Consider the following 8,076-nt stretch of genomic DNA (forward strand, 5'->3'; position numbering starts at 1 on the left):
CTTCAAAAGCCTGGCATGCGCCGCGGTCTCCCCTCCCACGCCCGGCGTGCGGATCCTCTCGCCGCGGATACCGGAGACATCCTCCCCCTCGCAGCCACTTGGCGGCCAAACCCGCGCCGTGGGCCCTTCCCATAGGGTGGAGCCCATATTCCGAGCGCTCCGGAAACTTGGCTTTGACTCAGGTTTTCGCTGACTCGTGAATCAGAATTCTCAGAGACTAGATTTCTTCCGTCCGAGGAAAGAAGATGACAATTCGAGCAACCATCTCTGCGCGCTCACGGAGAGAAAACACAAAGAGAAGAATTTACAATGACTCAGCCCCGGCCGCGCGGCGGGCGCGGGCCTCCGGAACAATGGAAAGTCACAGCAGGGCCCCTCCACCGGTCCGCAGGCGGTGTCTACACCCGCGGGGCTGCCTGGAGCTCGCGGCAGCGGGGACGCTAAAAACAAAAAACAAAAAACAAAAAACCAGTAATAATTTAAAAAAGAAAAGTGATTACTTCTTAACCCTCTTTTCTTGCTTTTTAGCCTAAAATGCAGAACTAGCTCTTAAGATTACAGTATAACGATGATGATTTTGTAAAATCCACACAAGCTATGGGACCTGAAAACAAGAGCTTTCAGGCTTAATTTTCCAAGGCGAGGTCACCGCAGTCGCAAACCACAGATACTAGGAGACCCTTCCCCGCGAGCAACCACCGTCCCCCCCACTTCCAGCCAGGCCAGTGGGCAGAACCCTGCACACGTTTCCTTAACTCGTCCGAAAACTAACCTGAAAAAGGATACTAGGGTCCCTCATAGCAAACCTTTGCTTCCAGACCAGGACAGAATATTGAGAGAACGCTCAATATGGGGGAGGCCCGCGTGGATCTCACGAGACACGAATTTGTCCTTGCAGCAGAGAACAGGGTCTCCTGGATGAAGCTGGCCCTAGGCCTGTTGGTTAGGAGATCATTTCTGCTACTACAGGATGTGTTAGTTTGGGATTTCTTGTCCCGGACTCAGTTACTCTCGAGGAATATAATAGCAGCTCCAGCCAAGATTAGAAAATCAATTGAATGCTTTAAATGGCCGGGTTTTTACTGTGGACATGTTTATCGGTGCATGGGATGTGAAGGGATGTGAACATCTCCGCAAAGTTCTGCAGGTACCCCCCAAGACAAGCCAGAGCCAAGCTGTCCTGGCGTCTCCAGCGCACCCTGGGGCAGCCCACGCAATCCCTGAGGGTTGTGCCAGCTCCCAGTGTGGACTGGAGTGTCGGGAAGGCCCATGAGGATGTGCTGGAGGAAGGAGTCATGGCGTAGGCATCCAACCCATTGGCCAGTGCCCTGACTCACGATGTCCAGGTGACCCTGCAGCCTGCCCAGGAGAGATTCCTGTCAGCTTAGAAGCCCAGGATCAAACTCAAAAGTTACCCCCTAAACCTCCCTCTGGACCTTTGAGTACACCCTAACCCCCATACACTAATACTCTCAAACCCAGATACACTAATACATGCAATGTTTTCCCTTTCCTATAGATGAGAGGACCCTGCCGTTTACCAGCCAAAACAAGACTTCTGAGAGGAAAAGAGTGATTGCACCCAGACAACAGGAAAAAACAAAAAACAAACAGCAACAACAGCAACAACAACAAAAACGTCTGAGGCAAACCAGGATACCAGTAGGCATACAGGGTCACCTTGGAGGAATTTGAGCAATTTGTCTTAATTTCTCCAAATTCAGAAAACATTCTGCACCTCTTATACTCTCCTAGTGAAAGGGAAGGGGAGAGAGAGTGAAGCACGTGGAGGTGCAACTTTTTTAAAAATATTTTATTTATTTATTTGACAGAGAGAGAGATCACAAGTAGGCAGAGAGGCGGGGGAAGCAGGCTCCCCACCGAGCAGAGAGCCCCCCATGCGGGGCTCCATCCCAGGACCCTGAGATCATGACCCGAGCTGAAGGCAGAGGCTCAGCCCACTGAGCCACCCAGGCGCCCCATGGAGGTGCAATTTTAAAAGGAAATAAAGCCCAATTCAGCACTGCATTTTGAAAAATACCCTATTAACAAAAAAGAAGAAAGAAAGGAAAGAAAAATACCCTATTTTGTTAAGAACACTCGGACCTCGCTTGGTGTATTTTGCACCGCTTTTGTTCAATACTTGAAAATTTATTTGTAAACGCTGCAACAATTTCTGTAGACATCAGCAAAGCAGAGTAGGCAAATGTTGCAGGGAATGTGGAACCAGCCTCACTCTGCCAGACTGACCTAGCAATGCAATTTCTTCCCATGGGATTCTCTCTGTGCATTACCTTTATGTACATATGTGTATAGTTTATATCTTGATAGACACCTATATAGTTAGAGTTATTACTTACATATATGCAGATTTTGGAAACAGATTTTTTTTCTAGCAGTGGCATTCTTCTGTCTTGCGCAGTGTAGTCGGCAATAGCCAAACCAATTTTTTAAAACAAACTTTCATAAATAGTTTTTAAGGATTTTATTTATTAGAGAGAGCACAAGAAGGGGAACACCAGGCAGAAGGAGACGCAGGCAATCCCGGGGAGCAAGGAGCCAGTTGTGGGACTCAATCCAAGGACCCTGGGATCATGAACTGAGCTGAAGGCAGTCGCTTAACCACTGAGCCACCCAGGAGTATCTTTTCTTAACAGACTTTTAGAGCTCATACTTTGTACATGCACCATCGTTCTAAGAACTTTATATACACTTAATGTATTATATATATATATACATATTTATGTATAATATATACTTACTACGAAGTACTACGAAGTAAGTATATTGTTATCATTCCTATCTTACAGATGGAGGACCTGAGGCAGAAAGGTTAAGTAAATTGCCCAAAATATCACCTCTAATAAATTGCACAGATGGGATAGGGACCCAGTATTAAATCCCAGGCCAGCGTCAATGCACCCAAGCACTAAACTATACTGATCTGACCCGTGAAGTTTTCATAGGGGCACTGGGAGAGATGTGGCCTGGGTTAATTTAGTTCATTTGCTAAGTGACTTAAGGATGTGTTTTACTGGGACACCTGGGTGGCTCAGTCAGTTAACCGCTGCCTTTGGCTTAGGTCATGATCTCAGGGTCCTGGGATCGTGTCCTGCATCAGGCTCCTTGCTCGGCAGGGAGCCTGCTTCTCTCTCTGCCTCTGCCTGCCACTCTGCCTGCTTGTGCACACTCTCTCTCTCTGACAAATAATAAAATAAAATCTTTAAAAAAAAAAAATTAAAGGGGCGCCTGGGTGGCTCAGTGGGTTAAGCCGCTGCCTTCGGCTCAGGTCATGATCTCAGGGTCCTGGGATGGAGTCCCGCATCGGGCTCTCTGCTCAGCGGGGAGCCTGCTTCCCTTCCTCTCTCTCTGCCTGCCTCTCTGCCTACTTGTGATCTCTGTCTGTCAAATAAATAAATAAAATCTTTAAAAAAAAAATTAAAAAAGGATCTGTTTTACTGCTGCCCATACCTCTTTAATAAATGTTCGTATCAGGCATCCCAGAATAAAGCTGCTACTAGGACTCACCCCAGTGGTGTAGACTTTAAGCAGTGTGACTTTGTCTTCTTTTCCCCTAACCTTCGGCTTCAGCTAAACTAAAAAACCCTAGTTTATACTTCCCTGCCTCAGCATTTTCTCTGTGCTTTTCCCTTTACCTAGAATGCCTCCCAAGCCAACTCTCACCACTTGACTTCTCTTATTAACCCCCACCTCCTTCAAGGCTCAGATCAAACTGACATTTCATTGTACCACAAGACAGAAACTCTCTCTCCAAAGCCTGAAATCCTACAGCCTTTATTATCTGCACCACTCACATGCCTACATATCTTATCTGCCCTACTCAGTCAGCAATTTCTTTCCCCCACAACACTTAGCACAGCACATTTTCACATAAATAGTTCTCAGTGAATGTATAGCCTCGCATTGTTTGCCCATCCTGTTAAATATCTGCAAAGAAAAATCATGTGTTATTTCAAGAAGGAAAGACTTCTTCCTTCTAAAAAAAACCATGATTTTACTCAGATTATCTGTCCCTCTCTAGTTCTAGAAGTAGACCCTGATCTGAGCCAGTACTACCCAAGAGAAACTGAAGACAAGTGGCATGTGTCATTTTAAATTTTCCAGTAGCCAAATTTAAAAAGTAAAACTAAACAGGTGGATATAGACTTGTTTGTGTACTATACTATACACCTGAAACTAATCTAACACTTTATGTTAACTAGACTGGAATTAAAATTTTTTTTAAAAATTTAGTCAATGTGGTCCTGCATTAAAAAAATTAAATAGATAAGTAAATAAATAAACAGGTAGAGTTAATTTTAATAAATGTTTAAACCAAATATACCCCAAATGTCATTCCACTGTGTAATCAATATAAAAACCACTAAAGAGGTATTTTACTTCTGAAAGGGAGACAGAGACAGAAGTGTTTGGAACCTCATGAATATTTTACAGTTAGAGCATATCTTAATGCAAACCAGACACATTTCAAGTGCCCAGTATCCACACATTGTCAGTAGCTTCCTTACCAGACAAGGCAGGTTTGAGCCCATCGACATGTCATTCTCATGGCAATCATATGGGTCCAGGAGTGTAGGCTGGAGACCTCAACTGTGCCCATCACACTGATGCAGAAGATTTACAGTCTCTGTCCAGGAGGATCGTCTGCCTGCTAGTAGTGATTGGGGAAGACAGTAGCTCGGACTGCCTGGCAGCCTTCAGGGCAGTCATGTGGGCACCATGAAAGGGGAGTGGCCGGACTGGTGTTAGGATGACACCAACATCGAGGATGGTAGGAGTGGGCAGACAGAAAAAAAAACCTTGTGTCCTTGATGACATCAGTGAGCCACGGATCAGAGAGCCCCAATCTCAGCCTACTTCTGCTTAGGAAAAATAATAAATTTCCCTTTGGTGTAAGCCAGACCGAGTCAGTTTTCTTTTCTTTTCTTTTTTTTTAAGATTTTATTTATTTACTTGAGAGAAAGTGAGAGAGCATGAGAAGGGAGAGGGTCAGGGGAAGAAGCAGACTCCCTGCTGAGCAGGGATTCCCGATGCGGGACTGGATCCTGGGACTCTAGGATCATGATATGAGCTGAAGGCAGTCGCTTAATCAACTGAGCCACCCAGGTGCCCCCGGGTCAGTTTTTTGCAGCACCCAGAACACCCCAACATCAGAGCCAAGCCTTGAATCCAGGTCTGCAGGCTCTCTAGGCCCAGGCCTCATTACCAAGATGCCCCTCAAGAAAGATATTTAGCTAATTCTTCTGAATATCTCTTCCAGGCACCATAGGGGGGTGGGCACTGCCAGTGGATTCGAGGTAAAGATCCCCAAAGATGGTGGTGTTTGTGCAGGCCTCACGCACCAGGTAGATCGGCTCAGCGACAGGCCTCATCTGTGGCACAGATGTCCCTTCTCCGGGCAGCTACAGCTGTCCGGCACTCCCCAGCGGGCCAGCGTTTGCCCTGTCTGCCAGGCCAGGCATTTGTCACAGCCCTTCATCACCTCTCCTGGACCCCACAGACCCTGGGTCTGGTCCAAAGCTGGAAAGGCGAGAGCCCTTTGCCAAAAGGCAGCTCGGGGAGCCATGCTCTCGGTTTCCTGGCAGGCTGCTGAAGATAGGATCCGGTGTCCCAGAGCAAGGGCTGGTGTGAGGAATGTGGAGGAAGGGTCAGAAAGACTGACAGGAGCACGACCAACCACAGGGCCATAAACCGAAGAGCACCAACGGGGAAAATGGACGAAAAAATGCCACGCGGGAGATGAAAACGTTCGTGAATTCAGATCTCCGTGTGCGGCTTGTTCGCGGCCACCGGGTGTGAATGAACCCGCTCCCGGCCGACTTCACAGTTCGCGCACGGTGCACGGGTCCTGTAGCCCCAAAACCTGAAGGGAAGGCAGAGCTCCAGGGAAGCCAGCTTCCCTCCCCTCTGCCTTGGAGGGTATACGGAGCTCACCGTGGGCGGAAAACTAACAACACTGCGGAAAACTAACAACACTGCGGTGTGGAGGGGAGAGTGGAGCTCCGGGACTGGAGATAGGCCACTCAGTGCTGCGCACCAGGAAGCAGAGCGTGAGGCCTCTCTGAGCCTCAGTTTCCTCTCCTCTCTGAAAGGAGCCTTTGCCATCCATCTCACAGCTTTGTAAGGCTTCCCTTCTACAGCGCGTGTGAAACCAATTGTAAGCTATTAAGTGCTATAAATGTTCACTGTTAGGATTTTTTTTTTTTTTTTTTTTTTTACCAAAGAAAAGCTCCGGTAATTTTTTTAAAGCTTTTATTTTATTTGTCAGAGAGAGAGAACACAAACAGGGGGAGGAGCAGACTCCCCACGGAGCAAGGAGTCGGATGCCAGACTCGATCCCAGGACCCTGAGATGATGACCTGAGCTGAAGACAGACGTGTAACCCACTGAGCCACCCAGCCCACCCCCCCTCATTAACTTCTCATACCCAAAAGCTACTACATACTCAGGAACGCTGTGTCTGAAGAATAAATGACAAATACAAGCATTTTTAAGAAGTTATATGTTCTTACAGCAATTTTTTAAAAAGATTTTTATTTATTTATTTATTTATTTGAGAAAGCACAAGCAGGGGAGCAACAGGCAGAGAGAGAGGGAGAAGCAGACTCCCCGATGAGCAGGGAACCTGAGGCAGCACTCCATCCCAAGACCTTGGGATTATGACCTGAGTCAAAGGCAGATGCTTAACTGATGGAGCCACCCAGGCCTCCTTATAGCACTTAACTCTTTCTCTCTGTGCCTCTGGTTCCTGATTTACAAAATGACACCTCAAATACTTGTCCTGCACGCTGCTGGGGACTGGAGTGAAGGCCAAATGAAGTTGCAGATCCAAAAGACTTACTAAGATGTAAAGTTTATAGTCAGGGTGTCACCCCCCCAAAAAAAAATATTTATAGCATCTAATTGCAAAGAGCTTGCCAGAGTGCAGGATCTAACTCCTATTTTGTGAAGCATTTCAAATACTGAAAAGTGCAGATAATTAGCTGATACCCATATTACCAACTGTTAAATCTGGGTGATGGTCATATGCGTGTCATTATTTTCTATACTTTTCAATGTTGGAAAGATTTCATAAAACAACATCTTTTTAAATGATAATTTTTGAAAAGACTTAAGTATCAGTATCTCGTGGATACATTTTTATGCCTCTAAACTCTTCATACACTCCATCCCCAACATTGGGTTAGACCTATTTCCCTGTATCTCTGGGACACTCTGGGGTGACTTCTGCTAAATTACTTATTGCATTTCATTGTAACTTCTCGTTACCCTAGGTTTTGAGCTCTCTGAGGGCAGGAGCCAGGCCCTTATCTCTGCCTCCTCATCAAGCCTCACGCCTGGCTTATTGTGGGACTTAATAATGTTTTATAAATGTTAACTACTGAGTAAACTCTTATGAATGGAAGATTCTGGTTTCTCTCTAAGCCTTCACCAACAACCAGAACCTCCTCTCCACTCCAAGACTGGTTCTTATCACTCTTTCTCTTTGGGGCTAGACATAACTTTCTCTGAATGTTGTAATTCTACGTGTATAAGAAAAATCTGATAGCCACAGATCAGAGAAGAGCCGTGCTTTGCTACATATTGCTATAGACTGAATGGTTGTGGTTCCCCCAAAATACCTATCTTGGAACTTCATCTCAACGCGATGACATTTAAAGGTGGGCCTTTGGGAGGCTATTAGGCTTCATGAAGGAAGAGCCCATGAATGCTATTAATGCCCTTATAAAAGAGATCCCAGAGAACTCCTTTGCCCCTTTGGCCATGTGAAGACATAGCAACATGACATGAACCAGGAAGAGGGCTCTCACCAGACACCAAAGCTGTCAGCATCTTGATCTTGGACTTCTCAACCTCCAGAATTGCACAAAAGAAATGTTCATAAGCCATCCAGTCTATGGTATTCCATCATCTATAGCAGCTCAAGTAGACTAAGACACGTATACTAAAAATACAAAAAGAAAAGGCAAACATTCTCTAGATATTCAAGACTGTAAATACAACTTTGAAAAATATGGGAACTTTCTAATACCGATATTCCAACAAATCAGTCCC

Source organism: Lutra lutra, chromosome 6 (genome assembly GCF_902655055.1).
Source record: "Lutra lutra chromosome 6, mLutLut1.2, whole genome shotgun sequence".
Lineage (NCBI taxonomy): Eukaryota > Metazoa > Chordata > Mammalia > Carnivora > Mustelidae > Lutra > Lutra lutra.